Genomic DNA, 21,408 nt, shown 5'->3' with positions numbered 1-21,408 from the left:
CGTTTTTAAACATGGACCGTGAAACATTTTTCTCGAAATGGGGATTTCAATTTTTCATGTCGTACTGGATGTTTTCATCATGTGAATTGTTTTATCAACTATTTCAACAGAAAACTCATTGAAATATCAAAGGTGATTAAAAAAATAAAATAAAACGCTGCGGCACCGTTCAACTCTGTTTAACCCGGGCGTTGAGGAAATTTGTAAATTTTGCACGTGTGGTCCATATATGGAAATAGAGAAAGGTCCATATACTTGACATTGCATCTATCATTGTTTACGGACCTCAACAGGCCTTAACCGGTAACACAAATAACGAATGGTATATTAAAGTGATGGATGTTTGATATTGCATACAGATATGTTCCTTTGGGGAGTTGAAGTAAATTGCATACAATCCCCACCGTCCAGCAGAAACACTTACCATCTACCTCATTTTTGGCACACGTTGATTTGCCCTCTCGATGGCAACAACTGTAAATAATCCCCTTTGATTTACATTCGTCTGTTGACACCCAATTGGGAGTAATGAGACCGACACCTTGCAGAATCATCGGTGAGCTCAACACGCACAGAGCGAAAACCAAACTTGCTTTCATCCTGGGTTCCTGATTGGAAAACAAAAATGGGTGTCGTTTCGTTTTGTGTGTACCACAAGCACCTGAAAGAAATATGATTATTGTCAAAAAGATGCTTATATTGAGTTTACATACACGTTTATCAACTTTGATAACTACTTATCATACTAAGAATACAATATGTTATGTTCAAAATAGATAATTGTTGACAAAGGTTGAACGAAAGTGAAAAAACAATAATGAGACTATATAGCACATGTAAACTAATATTCTAATAACTTACCGTTAATGTTGTTTGCAAAACGGAAGAAACATCAGTACTGCTAGGTAACGTTAAAATATGTTAAGCTTTCCACAAAAGATAAGGGTTTTGTAATCTCCTTCCAAGTATTCGAAAGATTATTAACACCCGCTTTGGAACAATTAGTCGCTTCTGTGTAGGTATTGTACGATATCATATTACAATAAAAATGATAAACTTAAATCGTTGTTCTAAACAATGAACTCATTAACAAGTGTATATCTTCAAAACCCGTACGCAATTTTGGAGCGGAAATGGAACGGAAATGAGGCGGAATTTGGTACGGAAACTATTGTTTCCGGGCGAAATAGAGGCGGAAATCGATTTCCGCCCCAAAAAGACCATGTCACTTTATTTTTTCCAGGCGGGACTAATAAGCAATTACGGGCGGAAATAAGACTCAGGCGGAATTTCATACTTATACATTTATCTGGGACGTATTTTCTTACTTAGGAAATTAACTCGCGCGGAATTTCATATTTATACATTTCTCTTGGGCGGTTTTCTAACTTAGGAAATTAATGCTTCAGGTGGAAATCTGTACTTAAAAATTTCGTTGAGTGTAATAACTTTGCGTATTTTCTCTTTGGCATAATTTATTTAACTTTTGTGAAGGATCATTAGAGTGCAGAGGTCCCGGAATGTGTCTCACTGCCTGACATTTCTGGTAAAATTTCATTTGGTCTGGTAAAAAAACTGAATTTTTACATTAGACAAAGATTTTTTTTTCGGTCTGGCATAAATACAGCTGACGCTTTCATGAAGTTTGCTAGAATATTTTGTTTCTAACAAAAACCTAGTATTTAAATCTTGAGCAACCCAGGCGAAATGATGTTCATAACTTTATGAATGTTCATGAACGATGCATGAAGATTAATGAACAGCTCATGATAAGTTCATAAAGGCAGTTCATGAAAAATATTCATGAAAGTTTATCAACTATTTTCATGGACTGTTAATTACATTTTAAGGACAGGTTCATGAACCATATGATGAACTTTATAATCAATCTGATTTCATGAAAAGTTCTTTAAAAATACTTGAATAAATAGATTCATGAAATTTAATGACAGGATAAATTTTTATGAACATTGATGAATTTTCATGAATGTCTAAAGGACATTTTTGTTTCATGAGAAGTCCTTGAAAAAATCCTGAAAAAAAATCCTGAAATTTCATGATTAGATAAATTTTCATGAACTTTCTATGAATTTTTATGAATGTGTAAAAAACAAATTTAGACAGTTACCGTCAGGCTCAATTCCATTAAGATTCTGGACAAGGAAAACAGGTCAACACAAACTAAAAATAGATTTATCAAATTTATAGTTAAACAATTAACCCCATGATTGAACATATATTGTATGATTGTAGATGATCTTTCTTTGGTTCTTTAATCATGCAAACCAGTTGTAAAAAGGACTGAACTTTACAAGGCATTTTATTTCCCCTTTCATGACTCCTACCAGAGCTCTAGAATGTTCAATTCATTTTATCCTACATATCATTGAGATTAATTTTTTTTTGTCCTTGAATTTGTATTAATAATAATTTATTTTGTTATTATTCTTGTTATTCTGAACAAAATTTTCTAATTAATATTCTTATAGTCACAGGCCCTTTTTTCACAACACAAATGGCCGCCACTCGAAAATGACAAAAGCGATATTTTTCAAAATTAAACTTGACCATTATTTTGTAACATGAAACAACATATTCAAATTTAAAAAGAATCCGCCAAATACTTTTTTAGTTATTGCGCAGACAATGGTCAAAGTCCCTATTTGCACAAATAAATGTGCTGCCATTTGGAAACAACATAACAGTATTTCTGAAAACCAAATTTGCCCTTTATTTTGTCACATGAAATAACATATCTAAATTTTAATATAATCTGCTATATAGTTTTTGAGTAATAGCAGGGACAATGATCAAAATCCCTATTTTCACAATAAAAATGGCCGCCACTTGGAAACGACAGAAGTAATAATTTTTAAAATCGAACATGTTCGGCATTTTATCACAAAACGTAATGTTTTTTATTGGGGATCTTTTTTTACCGATTTTCTACAAATAATAGCACCATTTTTTGAATATGAGTAAATACTGAATTGGTGGAACACGTTGCTGTTTCTCTGATCTTTGGTAGGACATAGACTAAATAAAACACTTATTGACACAACACAATCATAAGAGACTTCAGTTGTTCATATATGTATATTATACAGGTCCATATTCAAAGCAGGGTGATGGGCTAGAAGGCTGTCTGTTGATTAGCCAAATGTTGTCAATCGTTTTCAATCAATGTTTTCCGTTTATTATTGAATGAAAACAGACAAATACATAACCGTAAGGGATACATGTAATACCAGGTAAATTGAGAAAATCAACAAGGTTCGTAGGTTTTCTAAGACTAGCTAAATACACTTATCTGCATTCAACACTAATTCTACATTCATGACATCATTATCACGCCCCAAGTCAACTTTTTACTGTAAATCATGCATAATGCCTACTTGATTATGATTGACCTTTAACATATTATGGTCTTTTACTAAATAATAGACCTGTTTATTGTTGGGCCACTGCTGGGCTGGTTTTTTCAGTTTTCTTATTGTTGGTGTTTTTTAACCGAAGTAGCGAATTTTTCAGATTTAAAATTTCTTTCTCATTGTTATCTACACAAACAAAAGGTTGTAAATTTTCTCCTTTTATTATTTCTAATCTATTCTAGTAAACGTTTATTAAATATGTAAAATAAAGTGATAAGCCGGTAGTTAAAAGGTGTTTCTTAGCAATTCTTGTGATCTTTATGATGGATGCTGAATTTACGGGCTGTATTTTACGGATTTCTGTACAGTGGTGGGGAAAAAGTTGATCGGTCACATGGCGTCTGATCTAAGCAATAGTAGTAAATGTTTCAAACAACGAGCAAACTGCTTATTAAAACAATAATCTTTCTTAAGTTAAATACATAATTATAATGCAATAAATTCACAACAGCATTATGGACATTTAACATTTACCATGTGTGTTGATATGGTAACCGATATTAATAATCACCAGAGCACACAATTACGCCTTTTATAAATATATGAATTGTATTATCAATCACGTGTTTGTTAAAAGGCAAACACATCATTTTTTTTTTAGTTTCATGAACACTTTCCTTTTTAATTCAGTTACATGTGTATTTACGTATAATGTAACCTCAATCACAACAGATTAGGGAAAAATAGATAAAATAAACAATAACTTAAACATAACAATTGTTTGTTTTTGTTACTATGGAGACAATGTAGCAAACAAACGAAATTATAGGAATTTCCTGGGAAAACATAAATAAATACAATATTCACAATGTATGTAATTGTTGTGGCATGATCAGAGAATATCAGATGTGCATCTTAATGCATCTTCTGTTTTTTGGGGGCACAGTCTGTTTTTGTCGCTTACAAGTAGCGGGGTTCGGACATGTTAAGTTTTTGGCTTCATCTGTGCGACATATTTTACGAATGTGTTCAAATAAATACCACTGACGGTCCAGATCAAGCCCTTTCGCAAACATTTCTTTTGGCAGGTCGTCACAGCTCACATTAACATTCTCTTTCCTGAGACCGTCCTGAGAGTGATTCTGACTACTGGCGAGTCACTAAACTCCCTGCACTTCACAACACCGGGATGATCCGCTGACACATGGAATTGATGAAATTCGGTGCCATTCTTTATGGGGTGGAACAATGTCGAAATGTAATCCTTCCAGTCGTAGAAAACAACAGGATCGGATATGTCCCCCACAAGCTTGGGGATGCTGTGGCCCGTCCTTGACGATAACCCCCTCTCTTTTACAGTAATACTAGTGCAACTCAGTTTTTATGACAAGATCAAGTTCTTTTTTGGACAATTCTTGGCAGTATGACCTGAACTCAACAATGTCTTGCCAGTTCAACCTAGAGGTACATTTCCTATCGCAGTCACAAGAGTCAACCTGAATTTGTTTTGTTTATCAGCTTCTGTCAAATCAATTGCAGACTTTTCAATAAATACATTGTCCGATGACAGCTCCTACATCAATATCAATATCAGACCCATTATGGTTTGATTCAAGGTCACTTTCATAATCATATAACACATCAAACAAATCAAACAAATCTTGAGTAGCGGGGTGAGAAGTTTTTAAATAAAGTTCATTTGCATTAGATAAATCATTTAAAAACGAAGTGTGCTGGTCTTGTGAAATTTCTTATGGAGTAGTGCTGGTGTTACTTAATTGAGACATGCTATTTAAAAGTCAAATTTGAATCTACCACCATTTCATGTAAACAATTATGTTGTTATCGTACAGTGTACAATGTACCCCCGGGTCAAAGTTGCGAGTCGCGAAAATTAATTACAAAGCCACAATACTCATTTATTTTTCACTTACCTATTTTATTATTGTGGCAATATCATTTCCGAACCTTCTTCTATTGAAAACATCCAACAGTACACGATGTCGCTTTGATTTACATGACATAAATTATGAGCCGAAAAATGGTATAAAAAAGACGAAATATCCTGCGCATTTTCGAACCAGATTTTAATCTCGCGATTTCCCGACATTAACGTCAGCGTACACAAGACTGATTATCGCTGACGACGTCACATATGTTATTGTTGTAATTATTTTGGGCATTAAACCATAAAAAGTGAAAATAATTAAACGAAAAACACCATTTTCAAAGACAAGTTTAATCCAAACAAGAGATGTGCTTGTCAGAAACACAATGTCCCATACTGCGCCGCTTTGACTTATTATTTTTTTTATCATTTTGCAGGTACAGATAATTATCTCCCTTGAAGCTTATTACTTCCCTTGTACTTGTTGTCTTACCTTTGACCTTGAAGGATGACCTTGACCGTTCACCACTCAAAATGTGCAGCTCTATGAGATACACATGCATGCCAAATATCAAATTGCTATCTGAAGCGACCTAGAAATTATGTCTGTTTCTGAACAGTCTGACACATAATTCATGTCTTCATCAAAATTGGAAGTAGAAACATATTCATCAAGTTCCAATACATCATTTTTTATATTGTCACTAATAATGATGTGTGGTTTGTTTTGATAATACATTTGATCAACCAAGTTCAGATCTTCAATATCATCCTGGCCTGTGATATGAAATATGGGATAGTGCTTGCTGAATTTTCTTGAGACATATTTGCAATTTAAAGAAGTCCACCTTTGCAAATAGGTTACACAGTTTTGTGGTATTTATACCGGAAAGGTCTCCGTGAGTTTCCACTACAACTACTGCAACTTCTCGCAACGACACTAAATAAAGTACTCACATTGACATGGAATGGAAACCTCGTCAAAATGCTACCCATCGTCCTCGACGCTCTCAAGGTAAACCCACGTTTTCATTCGTCGGCTACACGTCACGGAATTGCACTTAACATTCTGGGAAGACACCTCCAGAGAAACATGTATTATCACTCAGTCACAGGCTTATATATACAGTCACAGGCTAACATATACAGTAACAGGCTCACATATACAGTCACAGGCTCACACATACAGTCACAGGCACACATATAGTCACAATCCCTCATAATAATACTCACCTCAGGAAACCACATCTCCACACGTCAACCACCCGTGCAAAATGAGAACTAAGAAACTCGTGCTCTCAGTAAGCTCCCTTCTGATTGGCCACTAGTTCCCAATGATGACGCATGTGCGTGTTTCGTGGGCTGGTAACTGGTACTACACTCCTCCCACTTTTCTCCTTTTTGGATGACGCCCCTCAGAGAAGGAATCGTACCACCGCAACCGAGGCAGAACCAAAGTTAAGTTTGCATGCCGGCCGGCTTTCGTCCGACCACTCTTTCTGCACATCGTCTGCAATAGACCACAAGTGAAGTTTAAAAAGTCACGTAGTGACCAACAAAACTAGATCCAGAATATGGCCTATCAAGTGTGAGCCACTAACACTTGTTGTCGTTTCGTATAAATAGGACCCCAAATATACCTTTACAATAAGAACCCCCTTGAGCAACAATGATGGTTAGATATGTATCAAAATACCTGCCTTACTCCCAGATTACTACTCAGCAAGGCATGTTCTCAATCTTAGCAATCAGTTAATTAATTGCAAACAAGAGTCACTATAGTTTTGTATTTGATGATGCATATGAGTCTATATCTTTGTTAAAACATATCTTTCTCTAAACAAGGTCAGGTAATTCCTGTCCATGTTTTTGACAACACAATAAATAGACAGGAGTACCCACTTTTCACCCTATTTTCACAAATTAAAAATGATTTAACTACCTACAAATACATCCGCCTCGCAGCCCACATGAGAAGGCCCCCGTCATCCGCACGGAACTGCATTATCTACTATAAAGCCATACTTAAATGTTTAGTACACGTTCACGTTATTATAATTTCAAGTTACAATCAGCAAATATAAAAACTCGTACTTTGGAGTTGGCCCGATATAGTCCTTTACTTACACTGAGACCGCTCGGAATGGCGAGAACTAGAGGGTCGACGCCCTTTAGAAACACGCCTAACAGGTCTTTAAACTCCACTGTCCTGGCTGTCGCCTAGGGTAACTTGGCATCAGAATGCAACGCGTTTTCGGCAGTAATCCGCGGATACTTGGTATCCGGATGTACCGCTCCTCTGTCGGTCACACGCGGAAACTCCCGCCATCCGTCTTATCGGAACTGACTTTCAGATGACCGGGGTAGTTTTATCATCAGCTGTGTGTTCTGCCATTTCTCTAACGGCATAATGAGTCTTCTTTCCTTGGGTCTATTTCGGACTTCATCTTGTCGGCCCTGTCAGAGACTGGACCGCCACCCGCTGCACGCGAAATGCATCAACACACCCAGAATTATCAATGTCGCCTTCAGTGCTCTCGTCAATGACCATCGATTGATCACGGACGACTTCTAGCACTGTCGGCAGCACCCACGGAATTCCAACGTACACGTCTTTGGCAAGCTGTATACCTCCCTTCTCGAGACTCAAAACCTGACCATCAAACATAAGATTGGCATCTGCCATAATACTTAAGGCCCTGTTCGGATTTCACAAAATATCAAAACCCATTAGCATATCGAAATCTGTCAGAGCTACATATAATTGCTCCTGATACCAGCCGTTATCAATCTTTAATCGAGCTGGGCCGACAACAGAACCAAACATGGAGGCGCCCCTGTCTGTCATCTGACCTCTGCTTCCGAATCAATCACTACGTCACCTATAACGTCACCAACTTGAACATTTTAACAAACCTGCAAAGCTGAACCCAACTTGTTGACTCGAACTACTCCTGGTTACTTAGCTGCTTAACCATCTTCGTCACTGAGCGGGGCATCAGCTCATGTTTGGCCACGGACGTGGTATTCTTAAGACAATTCCACCGGAAATGTCCAAAACCACCACACTAAAGGCACGATATATCCCGCCTCGCCACGACAGGGTCTTCGCTCCAATCTGAACCATATTTGCCTCGCTTGGATTCCTCAGAGCAGAAAATTTGAAATTTGGTACCCACTATGTTACCGCCGCCCACTTTTGAATGGGTTCCTTGTTCAACAACTGAACCCACATCAAGTATTCCTGCTTACCCATGTGGCCATCCCTCTGAGCGGAGGCGGAAGCCGATTCAAAATAATTGGACAACTTTACCTTTCATGGCAACCCCCATAGAGGTAATGTATTCAGGTCTTCGCTGCCTAGAACGAAATATCGGCCCTCCCATGGGCGAACAAATTGTTTTGGCAGGTCTTCCGCAACCATATGGCCCAGTTGTGTCAGCAGACACTGGGGGATGGGGGGTCCAAGGGTTTCGTAAGCAAGGTTAAATGTTCCCTCATTCTCACCTCAAGCTCCTCCCAGCAAGCCGTGATATCCGCCTCCAACTCAGACATCTGGGTGGCCTGCTCGGTCTTTTCCCAATCCTAAGTCCCGGGCGAGATACGGTGTGCTTAAAATACACTGAGGTTCCCTCTATTCATCCTCGTAATCACTGGCTAGGGCCTCCTTTACCAGCCTCGGATTATATGAAAAATCTTAACAGTCCGTCTCATTATCACTTAGGGGCCGCCCAATTAATACGTCCAGGGTTTCGGGTTCAAGATTTCCCGCGCTCTCCCTGAGCTCTCCCTGAGCATAACAATTGACCGCGAAGTTTTGCCCACACCGGATATTGCCATAAGCACTTGGGGAGGGTCAAAGTGCACGCGAATAAATGTTGGCCCCGTTGAGCGACTGCCTGCACAACTGATTTTTTGCTACGTTATTAAATTAAAATTTAACAATACTCCGCAAAAATAAAATGCAAATCAGCCTACTACTGGAAGGTAATTTAAATAAAATTGCCCACTAAATTAAAAGAATACACATACATTGCAGTCACGGTTGTATTAAGAAACAAATAAATTAGAATTGTAATTGACAAATCCCTTGCTCTAATATTCAATTACCTCGGACCACAGTTACATCAGCAATAACACTGCTATAAAAAGCATTTGACCAATCACGTTTTCATGAACTGCTGCGCACAAAATTAGCACCAAATGATCACGGGAAAATTTCCCAGCAATAAGACCACGTGGCCGACTGTTGATTACAAATGTCTTAAAATAGACTGATACCGCGTCGATGGTTCACAATCATGAGGCATGTGCTTCTATCGTGGGCTGATCACCGGCAATACAGTATTTTACTTCCGGGTTAACATTGTTTTGCTCACTGCACTCTAAATGTGACATTTGTTAACCAGCATTAAAGAGTGTAAAGTTTATTAAAAGATCGTACCTGTTTTTAACTTCGATCTTGCAATTAAAGAAATGATTGTCAATATTGATTGACGATTTATTCCCAAGGAATTCTCAAACAAACGGAGAACAATGATCATGCGTAATTACGACACGTCATTTTAGTAGATGTTGCTTTGGAGAAAGCAAATAAAAACATGCGCTACTTAGCTTTCAAAATTCTACTTATTTTACGTTCGATTTACGTTTCTCCGCAATTATTTATTTTAAAAATAATATATTGTATTCTTAGTATTTGTAAAAAGTTTACAACTGTGTATGGAAACTCAATATAATCATCTTTTTGACAATAATTATATTTTTCCAGGGTTTTTGGTTCCCTCAAAACGAAACGACAATCATTTCTGTTTTCTAATCAGGACCCCAAGATGCAAACAGGTGTGGTTTGCGCTCTCTGTGTGTTATGCGCAATGATGATTCTGCAAGGTGTCGGTCGTTTTACTCCAAAATGGGTGTCAACAGACGAATCCCAATCAAAGAGTATTATATACAGTTGCTGCTATGGGGATTACAATTCAACTTGTGCCAAAAATGAGGGAGATGGTAAGTGCTTCTGCTGAACGGTGGGGATTGCATACAATTTACTCCAACCCTTCAATATAATATATCATTATGCAATATCAAACGTATATTTTAAATCACGTTAATATATCATTCGTTATTTGTGACATCGGTGAGGGCCGGTTGAGGTCATGAAAAATTATAGATGCAATGTCAAGTATATGGGCCTGTCTCTATATCTTTATTTTGATCACATGTACTTAATTTACAAATTACCTCACCGACCGGGTTGAAGTGAGTTGAACGGTGAAGCAGCGTTGTATTCCATTTTGTATCAACTGTGACATTGGTGATTTGGCAAGGGTACTAATTTATGTACATTTTGAGTTTCAAATACATAATAAACATTGTGTAAAAAAGGGTATCAATTGAACATCACTCGTTTGTGTATATGATAACTAAATAATTAAAGGTATTTAGTAAAATGGTCGATTGATGTAGACAAAAGTGTTATTGTGCTCTCAGGATTAGACGTGCGGGCGCTAGGGCTGCATTGCACGGCATTTGCGGTGATGCTTATGGCGATCATGTGCATGTGCTGCGAATCATGTTGCAATGGAAGCGATCATGACGATAACACTGGTATATGCGGGATGATTAGTGCATGTTGATTAATGCTGTATCCAGTTGCAGGTATATACTGCAATACAAATCAAATTTTGACGTTATTAAGCAATGTAACGATTATGATAAAGAGAAAGAAAACCCAAGCGTTGTAATTTCATGCAAACTAAGGTAAAATAGCAAGCACAAAACACACGTAAATTTTTATAATCAAATCGACGTATTTTGACGAAACAATCAGTTCGGTGTAACATTTTGTGTATTTCATAAGCATTCCAAAGATAGAATAATCATCACTTTAATAATAGTTTATATGACAAGCATATCAAATCGACCGCAATGTTAGTGAAAAGTGTTTGTAAACGTTCCTACTTACAGAAATAAGTGAGTTACAAGTTTGGAAACACGGTTAATTTCTTTTTCAGGACTATTCAGTTTCATCGGATGCATACTTATTGTCCCTAAGTATAGCACCAGCGAGTTGGGGTATTCCTTCATCCTATGCCCGATGTCTGCATGTTTCACAATACTCGTTACTATTATCCTGTGTGGCGGCCTATGTTGCCATTTTTTGCGGGAAAGATTTCGACATAGATGATGGAACCAGCACCGGCACCGGGAGACCTTCGTACAGGGTGGTACAGCCCTACACCGTTTCGGGGGCTGTTAATCCAAATGGTGGTGAAGTTGGGGCGGTCCGGGTCGAGGCGGCAACTGTAGAACAAAGGGCTGTCGTGCATGACCCAAATACGGGGAGTTTCTTGGTAATAATTCGCAAGATGAATGTGGATCCGAATGGTGTCCGCTTTCGGTCACCATAGCGACTTGAATTGACAGACATTTCGTTTCAAACAACGCCTGTTTAGAAATCAACCATCGATCATGATGCTAAGTTAAACCATTATAAGAAAGGGTATCTATGCCATCAATGTTAGAATAGTAAAATAACTGTTGCCTTTATGTGTTTAAAGAATATGTATTCATTGTATGAATTGAATTAACAATTTAAAATTGAAGCTGGCGTATTAACAGAATTTTACCTGATTATAAACATGTATTTAAACAATAAATATCATTCTTATTGCAACGAATATGACTTTTAGTAGCTATACAATAACGAATGAATTGGAATACGATTTGAATTGACACATCCAAACTGACACTTTGAGGAAAAGGCATTTACTGGTATAATTATGATTGTTTTAACAGAAATGGGCTAGTCGCTTTAAAAACTTTAAAAAAACAACCTAAAAGAATTAAAGAAGTAACTGATTGGCTAAAAAACATACAACGCTACTTTTAACATATTATACATTAGCTGGGCTGAATGCTATGTAGCTGTCAATTCAACTTATTGAAGTTTCAACCGATTAATTGCTCACCGAACCTTGCACTTAGAACAGTTTACTTAAACAACATATTCATATATAACAATTAAGGGCACATCATTGCAATTGAAATTTAGTAATAAAATGAACATTTTAGATCCAATGCAAAAGGATATAATTAAATCTATCATCTGAATAATCAGATGTGAACCATATTGTCTAAACTCTAAAGAACAAACATATCGATGTAAACGGACATTTGAAAAATATTGTTGTTGTATATAAGTGCCTTTATTTTAAAAAAAAATTGCTCTTTTTATCTGTGCCTTACAGATCACTCGTTATAACCTTTTAATAAATTATTCGTTACTGTAGTTACCCGTGCTACTTTGGAGAATTTAAGGCATGTATTGAAAAAAGATAATAACGTTGCAATAACATTGAATATAATGCTCGTTAACCATACAGTAAATTCGTTTGTTTTGCGGGGCTTTAGTAATTGATATATTAAAAGATGCGATTTAAATGATAATGGAAATAATTTAAACAAAATTCTGGATCATGCAATAACTCCAAATGTGTTCAAAAGCTTTTTGTTAAAAGTTGATATACGGGTAGAATGTTACATGGGCACGTTTTTTTTATTGTGTTGTCCCTCTCGAAAACCAAGATTATGCAGTTACTGGTTCAGTAAACATTGGTGCCTAGATAGAGAGACTTATGGGATTTGTGCACGATATTTAAGTTAGTGGTCCTCTGTCATTTTGTCCGTCCGTCCGTACGTCCGAAATATATGGATCCTGCGATAACTCAAAAAGTACTGTATCAAGGACGATGAAACTCAGTGTGTGGCTAGAAGGTCATATGCACATCATTTCAGCTTTGTTATTCTGTCTGTCCGGCCGTCCAAAAATCATTCTTTAACTCAAACAGGTCTTAAGCTTTGTTTGTTAGAACGTTTGTCTGTTCTTCTGTTCAAAAAAGCATATGGATCTTGCCAAACTCAAAAAGTGCTTAATGTTCGTTAATGATTCTCATAATGTGAATAGAATGATATTCCAAAACTCCAAAGTTGTGGTTGCTATTGTTACTAAATAATTAAAAAATATGCATCCCTACATGTACTTTAAGAAGGTTTATATAACATAAGACTGTCCTGTACTTCGACCAAAAACGTTAATCCGTAAATCGTTTACAATGCTTTCTAATTAGTTTAATGCATAGTACATGCCACATTTCTTATGGGAGGAATAAAAGGCATGTTTACAGGAAATATCCATTGCATATATGTACAAGTATATTTTGACTGTACAATTCTGTCCGAGGATATAAATGATACCACATCATGCTATGTGTCTTCATATGGTATAGTTTTGTATTTATAAAAGTGTAAACTATAAGATGGAAATTATAACATAAGGACGAAATTTTCTTTACACACATTAAAATCACAAGTTTATATCTTATTGCGTTGTTTGGATTTTGACATGTATAGACTTTTATCATACACGAAATAAAATGATGGAGATTTAATAAATCAAGTTCTTCAATAGCCAAATTGAACATATTAATAGGTATGCGGACATCGCCTTTTTCAACGATGTATCCAAATGTCAAGCAAGAAGCTATCGGATATCATTATACAAGTGCTGAGCAGATACAACTTCTCCACACTCAACTCTCCAAATACACAGATTGTGTGCATTCCTTATAGTATTATCCTTAGCCGTGTGAGTTCCCTATTATATTATCCATAGCTGTGCTCCTATATTTAACACTTATGTTCATATTGCATTATTTTATGCTCATATCATGTAATAATTAATGTTCTCTTTTATCCGTACCATTATAGACTTACGGCAAATATAGTGTTATATTGAGTAGTAAACTTTATAAAATATTTTGTATGGCATAAGCAAGCATTCCAACACAAATAGTTTGTGCTATGTTCACACGTTGTACATTCCAACACAAATAGTTTGTGCTATGTCCACACGTTGTACATTTCAACACAAATAGTTTGTTCTATGTCCACACGTTGTACATTCCAACACAAATAGTTTGTGCTATGTTCACACATTGTACATTCCAACAAAAAATAGTTTGTGCTATGTCCACACGTTGTACATTCCAACAAAAATAGTTTGTGCTATGTCCACACATTGTACTTTCCAGCACAAATAGTTTGTGCTATGTCCACACGTTGTACATTCCAACACAAATAGTTTGTGCTATGTCCACACGTTGTACATACCAGCACAAATAGTTTGTGCTATGTCCACACGTTGTACATTCCAACACAAATAGTTTGTGCTATGTCCACAGGTTGTATATTCCAACACAAATAGTCTGTGCTATGTCCACACGTTGTGCATTCCAACACAAATAGTTTGTGCTATGTCCACACGTTGTACATTCCATCTCGCAGGATTACAAGGTCAGTAAGGTTAAGGATATTTTTCGACATATTCCCGATTGATACTTATAACACGGTCTGACTTCCAAGTTTCTATCGAAAACTATCTTAGTTAGATACGCAATAAGTTATAAATGTTAGTTTTGAATCTATAGAATGTTTAACTATTTTATTTTCAAATTAAACACTAGCGTTAAATAGAAGATATTTGTTGGTTTCGGTAGCATATCGATTTTAATAAATTTAAATATTTTTTTCTATGATCACGAGTGAATTAAATTCGTTATTCTACCGAAACCAACACATTTTCTTTTTATTGTATGCTTATTTTTGTAGTTTTGTTAATTTCCCCAATTTGTCTTTTAGGGTTTCCCCGTGGGGTGCCCCGATTGTTAGAACGCACAAAGAACTTACTACACAAGAAAAAAGTTCACATCTGAAAGAAATGAGAGAGTGTATTAATATCAATGTTTTATTCAAGATATATCTTTTTCAAATTTTATACTTTATACATTCAATATTAGAACAAACAATAGTTCAATTTAAATTATTATGAAATTAATAGTGTTGCATATACTGGCTTAGTAATTAGTTTATTCAACTAAACTCAAAGTTACGAATGTGCTCGCCATGTTGAACAACACTGCTACGACTTGTTGGATTAATAACACATAACTGGATTGAACTAGAAACGCGGACATATTTCAACAGTGTTCTTGTGCTAAATGGTTTCGAAATCAATCACTGTCACTGTCTGCAATAAGACGGATTCGCTTGTTGCGTCGCTGTACTACGTTCTACGGTTACCGCCGGTGTACGGGATGGAGATTGCCTCTGGTGATTGACTACGTTTTGTGTCTCGGAAAGGCCCGTGTGAGATTCAGAGTTGTGAAAATTAAATGTTACATTGCCCTGGAAATGTGAGTTGACAAAAAAATCATCGAGCCATCGGAAAAATCACTTGATGCAGGTGTGGCTGACGCAGTGGCAGTGCGGTTCTGCTTTTCAACTGATTGGTTTAAATGAGAAAGTATTTTTAAAATATTGTTTGACTGTTCCTTGTTCAAACTGCTATACTTATTCAAGCTGCTTAATCTTTGTGTTCCTTGAAATCGGTATTATTTGATGAGCAGGAACATTCTCCTCATTCAGCTTCTGAATCAAGTGTTTTATTGCACTGAAAAAGTGTATTTCTATGGTAAAAATAAAATCACATTTCAACTGTACACATGACATATTACACAAGATATAACTTGTAATTTTTTGTGTGCTCTTGAAACGCTTCAATAAATACACTGTGATCTGTAAAATACTGGATGTAATGGAATCGGAATGTAGAGTAGTATAAGAGTACAGGGGATTTTATGAATTGAGATTTTGAGAGTTTTGGAGCATGTATTTAGGACAAACAAAACCTATTTAATAAAATCGATATGGAAGGTAAGTGACTTTTATTATATATTTTAGTCTTGTTATGCCAGAAGTATATAGGGTTTTGACCTGTATGGGGTGATTCTTTGCTCTTGAATACCAGCATCTGTTTCATCTCAGGCCATTATGCCGTACACCTTGTTAATTCCAATTGCTGACTTCCTGAACCAGCATTCCGGTGTCTTGTTGCCAGGAGTTAAGAATAAGGGGATGTCTTCTGTCATCATGTCAACAGGGCGTTTGTCGGCATATAGCCTGAAAAGATGCACCGGGTCTCTGTCATGTTGTTCGGGAACTGCATATGACCTCGGCTAGACTTTCCTATGACTAGTAAGAATGTGTGTTGCATGAAATGTTTTATTTAAATTAAATAATATTCCACTTAAAGTGAAGTCTACTGTAGATTAATACAAATAAGAATTATTTTGTAAAATATCCTCTATTAATTCGTTCTTGATCATAGAAAATATTGTTGTTTTCTCTCGTGGCTTCGCCACTTGTGAAAATAATAATCTCTATGATCACTCGTGAAATAAAATCGATATTCTACCAAAACCAACAAATAACCTCCATGTTTGTATTATTTTGAATAAAGAAAAATTCCATTTATATATTTTATAAATGGTACCAGTGTTTATATAAATGACCAATTCAGATTTATCAAATATATTAAAGTAGGAAAATCACCTTATATCCCTAGGAATTTTACCAGTACGGTTTTTCGTGTGACGCTCAGTGTCGAAGGTTATGAATTCTTCACCAGTTTCAAAATCCACTCCAAGGCTGACATCACCCCAGCAGAGGGTGTGAATTTTCTTGCCGGCTCTCATCCTAAAGTGGGTTGTACATATTAGCCACAGTGAGAGTAATAGAGCTCTTGGGCTCGATTCTCCCAGAGTTTTAGCTGCGTACATAGCTTCGATATGTTCATTTGTTTTGCCTGGGATTGATGCGTTTTATATCCGTAACCTTGTTGTTTCAGAGCTTTTTGCTTACTTTTTAATACTTCCCACACTTTGGCAAATTCAGGATCACTTATCAAAGAGTGTCCTGTAGTTCATTTGCCTTAAATGTCTGTCGATTTAGCTCAAAATGCCATCAAACAGATAGGTTCATACTCTGATCCATCTTTTTAGTCACACCCAACAAAAACTCGCAGACCAGAGGGTTCAATTCCTGAGGAGGTATATTCTCAATATTTCTTGCCTCATTTTTGTGATTGTTAAGGAAAGTTTTGAAAAGTCTGATGTCATTGTCGGATTTATTCCTTGTATTTAAATGTTCGTTTTCAAGCAGAAAGCTATCCACACTTACAGATCTGAAATTATTCGTTGGTGTTAATGTTGGGTTTTGTTCTTATTCTTCCTGTGTTGATGCTGGTGCCAGTTGTGTTGGTGCTGATGATCCTACTCTTGCTGTTGGTGCTTCTGATGTTGTTTCTTGTGATTTTGAAGCGCTGCCATTATCGTTTTCATAATTTTCATTTAAAAAGTCATGTAAGTCAAAGATATTTGAGAAAAGAAGATGTATTTAATTGTTTTCCAATTCACCCATTGTTGTTGTTTAGAGTTAAGCATACGAAATTATTATGTATAAGGGAGGTAAATGTGTGTTTCAGGTTCAAGTAGAGTAGTCTCCCTTGAATGATAATTAAGGTTCACCATGGGTTATTGGGGAAGTAGTTCCAGTATCTAACTGAAAAGGTGAAAAATGTCAATATCTTCACTGTTATTTTTCACTGTTTAAAACAATGAAATATCAATTTTAAGTCACATGTAATTCCTTAAAAACTAGTGGAAAGCATAAAACAAATAATGATATGCCATGTTAAGACATGTGCTGTTGTATTTTTCATATCTACCTACAAGAGTGCGCAGTTTAAATATGCACTTACATGTGTGAATGGATATGCCCTCTATGTTTCATTTTGTGCAAATACCAGAATACATAAGTGAATAAAAGCATTAAACTTGTGATCTGTATTACGTTTTAATTTATAGTGTATGAGAATGCACTACAAAGTTTTTACATAAATATGCAATGCACAACATTTCAAACATATCGCAAACATACAAATTTAAAACTTTCAATCACAAGCGAATTTACCTCACAATATTGATAAGTTTGACGCAGTGCGATGTATTTTAAGAAGGCGAAATTACAAACCGGAAGTGAAATAAAACGCTGCTTCTATGAAATCGTTTCGATCATTGATATCAAAGTTGGAACTCGTATTTCGGTCAGATAATATTTAGACATAAACAGACAAACTGTAGGCGTATACTTGTACTCAATTACATTTGAGGTGAAGTATTAAGTTGTTTAAACAGCATGGGTGATTGTGTAGTTGCTTGTTTAGTTTTGGCTTTCTTGCTAAGCCCACTTTTCCTGCAAGGTAAAGGCACGTTCGGTTCTGACTGGATTGAGTGCACTTGAATGAAACTGGCAGGTAAGAGCATATCACATCTGCATAATACGTATGTTTAATTAAAAAAAACACATCAAAATTAAGCATAACCAATATCCAACGCGGTCTAAACATATGCAAGCTAAAAGAGTCGGAACGTATAAACAAAAGTAAACACAATTATTTCTACATCATGCTTTGCATTCTAAGTAAAGACGTATCTTACGTTTAATAGATTGGTGTCTTTATCATTTTTACAGCTCTCAACGGTACAGCATATTTCTTAGAAGTCATCTCCTTCATAATTCTGCTTTTGCCAGTAATATTTGGGGCATTTGAGGCGTGAATAAACAGCAACGCATCGTCTTCAGAAGTAACCTGTTGCGGTATTTGCAGTGGCATCTTGTTTCTCCTGTACCCAGGAAGTATGATATTGAAATAAAACTCAATATATCACTTTATGTTCAAAATTATTTGATAAATCACAGTTAAGGCATGAATATTTCCATTTTTGACAAGGTAATATCAATTAACATCAACATGGTTGCGTTGCAAATTGTGAAAACGACTGCACGAAAAACAAATTAGACTTTTTCAATTGTTATCTGGTTTGTTGCATATTTGTAATGATATGTATTTGATACGAACAGGTCTGTTCAGTATGGCTGGATACATACTGATATAAGTTAAGTTCTCAAAATCTATTCTTGGAGCGTCCATCGACAACTGTCTCGCCTCAAGCCTGTACATTCTAATTGTTACAATTATAATTGTGGCTATCATATGCTCGAGCCGAGACAAAAAAACAAGCAACACAAATATGAAGCAAATGACGCTCGAAACGCAAGCTGCAACCGCATCTCGGATTGAGCCAGTGCCGATTGAGATTCAAATTGAGGAACGGACAACATCACTTGAGGAACAATCCGAAGGCGGTTGGCGACTTGTCACGCAGCTTAACATCTTTCATTAAATCATCCCTAAAAGACAAGATTGAAATCGAAATGTTTTCAAGTTGTTAAGAGAGACCAATTTAGAACGTGATTTAATGTTAGTGTTAATTATTGATCCAAAATGTATATACCTGACTTACATGGATCATCGAATTTCCTGCTGAAGCTATTTTCTATTATTAGAACAAAATAAATGCGCTTGTTCAAATATATCATACAGTTTTATGTTCAGTTTATACAGTTATTTGTTGACAACAATACTTTTAATCACACACAGTTCTCCGATAAAATTCAGTGTCAGTCTGTCATGCACTGGTTGCTTTAAAAATAAGGATATAATCGTCGTTCTGACAGAAAGACGTAAGACTTGTTGTCTGTAAAGCTTTTTGACTTGTTTGAATAAAATGAATAAGTAAGTATAAATAGTAAAAATGTTTGTGCACGCCTGAAATATGAATAAAAGGCAAAAAAACACGCAAATAGATAAAGAGGCAACTTATCCATCCATTGGCACTCTATTTGCAACGAATCAACATGAACATATGACTGGGTAAAGTTGAACTAACCAAAGTTTAGATCTCTCCACCATGAGTGTGTAATTGTATTCTTTTAGGCATAGTCCATATTCCAAGACTGCATAGTTCGTTTAGTTTAAATGGGCGTTTAAGGTCCTATGCAGTGGTCGAGAGGGAATGTAAATGTAAAAGTCTACAAACGATTTGTGCATATTTTATTACAAACCATCGTGTCTGTACATTAACAATAAAATACTAGAGCAATAGCTGATATGGAGTTTCGTTTCGTTAAAGCTTTAAACCTGGGCGTGTACGTATTCGTACCGAAATAAAAAAAGAAAACCACTTTTAGTCTTAAGATTTAAATTGTCTTTGAAAGACTTGCATGTTAAGCAAGGTTTATTTGACTATATCAACGGTTAAATATTAACACAAACCAAAGTGTCATATAAACGGCGTTTCATACAACTCATGAAAACTTATTAATTTTGTTTCATTCGTGATTTCTTTATGGAGCTTCAAATATACGCAAATCTTACAGGACAACCGACAAAGCAGGCTTTAACTTCAAGCATATGGCCTTATCTGAACCCCATCTCACACATTACAGATTGTATGTGTGAACTATTTGCCATAAAACCAGGTCAACAACTAGATAGCCATTTTAACAAGAGCTATTTCGGAAATTTTTCTTTTTACACAAGTTTTATGAGAAATATGATGTAAAACAATAAACAATTTCGGTACTCTGTTTGAATCGACCGGATGCTATTACTCATAAAAATCCAACATTAGTATTTATTTGTTTGCTACATGATTCTGTCTATATCTTTGTGATGAAAGTGTGCTGTAAAAACGTAACATTCATAATAATGAGTCAAGTCGGTAACTCTTCAGTTCTGTTTACGTTTCAGTTTTGATTTAATAAAAAAGCTCACTCTAATTTACAAAATTCTAAGTTTACACAGACTTTAATACATGGTACATGTAACGGTCTCAACTTTAAATAAGAAAGTCAACATGATTACATACGTTGGTTCATTTATGTCGATATATTTATATTGTGTCTGTTAACTTTATCACAATTTCAAAGACGGATTTGTCGATACTAATAAATAAACTTCCAAGATTGTACGTTTAAAAATATTGTGTATACATATTTTTATGTAACAGCAGTTGCTTTTATTATTAATCGCTCGTTTTTTATCGTTCAACAATTTTTTAGCTAGGGACAATATTTGTGGTTGTCATGGTATGTCATTTTCAGTATAAACAGTCAACTTAATTCTTTATGAAGCAGTCAGTAAGAGTTAAGCTTTGATAGACATAGGATTCATCTTCTTGTAAATCACGGGCTTCCCGCCCGATTGCTAGAATATTGGGCTAGAGTATTTGATCGTGAACGTTACTGAATTTTATCTTGTATATTTAAATATTGTGTGGACTTGAAAAGCGTCGCGTTAAAATGCAAGTAAACTTGAATGAAAACTTTATCGGACTCGCATTTATC

The 21,408-nt window shown here is 35.8% G+C and overlaps 2 long non-coding RNA genes across 3 annotated transcripts; one reads left to right on the top strand and one right to left on the bottom strand.

The window, feature by feature from the left end:
- Window positions 1-15,046: 15,046 nt before the first annotated feature.
- On the bottom strand, window positions 15,047-18,788 carry LOC127851501 (uncharacterized). Of its 2 annotated transcripts, none has more exons than XR_008035805.1 (4): window positions 18,657-18,788; window positions 16,711-17,718; window positions 16,093-16,350; window positions 15,047-15,769 (listed from the first exon to the last, which is right to left on the bottom strand). It is a non-coding gene; the product is annotated as an uncharacterized LOC127851501 (long non-coding RNA). The 2 variants fall into 2 exon arrangements; XR_008035802.1 differs by having other exon boundaries at window positions 16,093-16,278.
- Window positions 18,126-20,789, top strand: LOC127851493 (uncharacterized). Its single transcript, XR_008035799.1, has 3 exons — window positions 18,126-18,472; window positions 18,691-18,855; window positions 19,081-20,789. It is a non-coding gene; the product is annotated as an uncharacterized LOC127851493 (long non-coding RNA).
- The last annotated feature ends 619 nt before the right edge of the window (window positions 20,790-21,408 follow it).

The sequence above is a fragment of the Dreissena polymorpha genome, chromosome 1 (assembly GCF_020536995.1).
Source record: "Dreissena polymorpha isolate Duluth1 chromosome 1, UMN_Dpol_1.0, whole genome shotgun sequence".
Lineage (NCBI taxonomy): Eukaryota > Metazoa > Mollusca > Bivalvia > Myida > Dreissenidae > Dreissena > Dreissena polymorpha.
Note: the sequence above shows the minus strand (reverse complement) of the source record. Positions and strands in the feature narration are given on the sequence as shown.